At 30.8% G+C, this 3629-nt stretch overlaps 1 long non-coding RNA gene across 1 annotated transcript; it reads right to left on the bottom strand.

The window, feature by feature from the left end:
* Positions 1 to 357: 357 nt before the first annotated feature.
* LOC134714230 (uncharacterized) lies at positions 358 to 2723 on the bottom strand. Its single transcript, XR_010106517.1, has 3 exons — positions 2585 to 2723; positions 1120 to 1187; positions 358 to 387 (listed from the first exon to the last, which is right to left on the bottom strand). It is a non-coding gene; the product is annotated as an uncharacterized LOC134714230 (long non-coding RNA).
* Between the last annotated feature and the right edge of the window lie 906 nt (positions 2724 to 3629).

The raw sequence follows: 3629 nt of genomic DNA, 5'->3' as shown, positions 1-3629 counted from the left end.
AAGTAAACGGGTATTTACATATTTAAAAACTTATTTAAACTCATTTCATGCTTTAAGTGGCAAGACACATGACGTTAAAAAATGACTTAATTTTTCAGAATGCAAAGTAGTCAATGTGGGCTTCTGAACCATTTGCCATTTAGCTTTCAAATATGATTTTGTTTATTATACATATAATACATTTATTATACATATAATACATTTATTATACATATAATACAATGTTTACAGTTTCGGTTTGTGGCCCTGATTTGTTTCTGTTAAATCGATTTATAACTATTGAACAGCGGTATTATACTTTTGCTTTTATGAATTATATTTCCGCAATAAATGGTTTACAATTATATAGGAATTTCTTACCATATCCAGATCTCTTTCTTCTGTATTCTGTTGAAGAAAAGAATAATAAACAAACTCATCATAGTTATCAGGATTGAAACACCAAATGCGCGTTTCGTCTACAGTGATGCTCGAATTTGAAAAAGTAAAAAAGGCAAAATAAAGTACGCAGTCGAAGAGCATTGAGGACCAGCAGTTCCTGAAAGTTTTGCAAAATACATCTAAGATGATCTATTCCTGAGGTAGAAAAGCCTAAGTATTTAAGTAATGACCATATCAAGGACAATTTATGTCAACACAGGAGTGCTAAATCAAGTTTGGTATCTTTGAGCTTTTATTTGGTCATTTGTTGAATCTTCCTTGGAGCTGGTTATTTTTATTACTTCCCTTTTTTTTTACCAGTATGAAAATCTTCAAATCTTTGAATCTTCCTTTGAGCTCGGTATTTTCGTTACTTTACTTTTTTAAATAGTATGTGAATCTTCAAATCTTTGAATCTCCTTGAAACTTGGTATTTTTGTTACTTCACTTTTTAAACCAGTATGTAAATATTCCAATATTTGAGTATTTTTGCAATGTTCATTTTTCTTTTTTGAAAATTTGATGATTTTACATATACTATAATGAAAACTTTTTTGACCTTTTATTGTAAACAGACAAAAGTACTATCGCATGAGTAAAGAATCCAAAAGGCAAACACATTATTAAATGATTTGATTTAGAATGGCTTCTTTTGAATTCTTTACAATGATGAACTAAGTTTCAAATTATGTTTCTTACCTTGTCTGTAGTCTTGCTGTGCAGAAACACAAACAACCAAAAGGCACAAAGCAACAATGAACTGCATTCTGAAATTATAATTTAGATTCCGTTAACACAGATTTCATATATGATTAAAGGCAACAGTAGTATACCGCTGATCAAAACTCATAAATCCATGTACAAAAAACAAAATCGGGGTAACAAACTAAAACTGAGGGAAATTTGGTTTAATTGTCGAAGATATATTGAGGGCAGTTTGTTTAGTATTTGGACTCAATTGTGAATAAATGAAGATGTATTTCAATATTCTCCCTCAACTTTACAAAACTCAAATATAAAATGGATATATTTCTTTAAATGTGTTATAGTTTATAGTTACAGGGTTAATATGAATGCACGCTACTACTTGGATTTTGTTGTATCATCAAATTATGAAAACCTTCAACTTGTCGACAAATCAATTATATATATAAACTTATACAAAATATATAATTATTATTCGAATTACCAAAAAATGATATATGGGCGGACTAACATTACCCTTGCCCGAAATATATACTGAGAATCCAAATTATGTAAAATATTATCTGGACTAAAAAAATATGTACATACATTTTTGTAAGACCCGAATAATGACATTTGAAATAGCTTTGATCATTAAAACTATTCTCTGCAATAATGATTGTGTGAATATATATCGAATCCCGGCGAGGGAGGAGCAAAAAAATTGCGAAAAGCAAATTTACAGATCAAACATTAGTGGGTTGATGTTTAGACGAGTTGTATATATATATATCTGTAAATTTGCTTTCGGAAATATTTTGTTCTTCCCTCACCAGGATTCGAACCCATGCTACTGAGATATCGTGATACCAAATCGCCTGCACTGTAGCCGTCCCGCTAGACAACCTGGGCTGCATAAAAATGAAGCTTTCGGTGGCCGGGTGTTACGACGCTAGATTAATCTGACGTGGAAAGGTAACATCCGGCCACCGAAAGCTTCATTTTTATGAAGCCCAGGTGAATGAGTGGTATAGCGAGCCGGTTACAGTGCAGGCGATTTTTTGTCACGATATCTGAGATAAATGTTTTTTTTTACTATTTTGCAAAAAGTAAGGTTATGTAAAAAAAATAAACATAACAGATTTACCGACTTCAAAGAAATTTCTAAACAAAAAATCCCTTGGCAAATTAAAAGTTCTAACACATCAAAAAATGGATAACAACTGTCATATTCCTGTCTTGGTACAGATATTTTCTTATGTAGAAAATGGTGGATTAATCCTGGTTTTATAGCTAGCTAAACCTCTCACTTGTATGGCAGTCTCATAAAATTCCTATACATTGACAACTATTTGCCCACGAAATTTTTGAAATAAGCGAAAAATAATTAATCTTGAAAAGTATATACTTTTTTTTCAATGGATAGATTTTGTAGATTAAATTCAAATCAAATTTCATCTATACTAGACTATAAACTTACCTGAATATTTTGCTGCGGTAGAGGACTTCCCTTGAAGCTTTTCTGATCAAAATGTTGTAAAGCTACTTATTTTATACCATTCGACCAGACTTGTGGTGACTTTTTCTGCAGGTTTCGTGCTCTCACTACCTGTGTGGAAGTTACGACCATGCGGAAATTTACAAACCTCGTTAATTAACGAGATGTCGTACGATGAACATTTTGTGTTTTGCAACAGGAAACAATAATTACATTTTATGTTTAAGTGCAAATTACACTATTTGTTTACTATTTATTTTTTTAATCTGTAAAACTTGCAGAATTTTGAAAATCCCCTTTTACTTCAATATTCGCCCGAGTAAGTTTTTGCTACACGATTAGAAAAAAATATATCTAACTTTACCACTGTACATTAAACAAAAATTAAAAAACAAACAATTTCAAATTCCTTTTCAATTTTTTAGTAATATCACTATATTAACCAGTGTAACTTCGCTCTCCGTTCTATGTAAGTATAGCATTTGCAATTAAGTTTTCGGTGTGAGCCAAGGATCCATGTTGAAGACCGTACTTTGACGTATAATGGTTTACTTTTACAAATTGTGACTTTGATGGAGAGTTGTCCTATTGGAACTCGTCTCACATCTTTTTATATCCATTAACGCAAGTATAACAAAGTTATTTGATATCAGTTATAACGATAATCCACTCTTGCCATTATAATTTGGGTTTTAGATTACAAATTTCTAAAGATGCTGATTTTACAATATATAGCTGTTGTTAAGCGATTGCTAATCTCAAATTGCATGAAGGTTACTTATCGTAGAAATGATTCACGTGTGCATTAGGGGGATGCCTTTTAAAATATATTGATTAATTCCAAAATGAGAAGAAAGTGAACAAAAAATGTTTCTATTGAAAATTTTATTTTAAAGAAATTTAAATTCAAAGATACATTTTCTTCATGTTATACGTGGATGTTTCTGTTTGGATTGATACACTCGAATTATTGTTTGTCTCAAGAAAATAACATTCCTCATAAGATGATGGTTGCCAAATATTTATA

Source organism: Mytilus trossulus, chromosome 4, assembly GCF_036588685.1.
Source record: "Mytilus trossulus isolate FHL-02 chromosome 4, PNRI_Mtr1.1.1.hap1, whole genome shotgun sequence".
Classification (NCBI taxonomy): domain Eukaryota; kingdom Metazoa; phylum Mollusca; class Bivalvia; order Mytilida; family Mytilidae; genus Mytilus; species Mytilus trossulus.
This window is presented reverse-complemented; position numbering and strand designations above follow the sequence as displayed.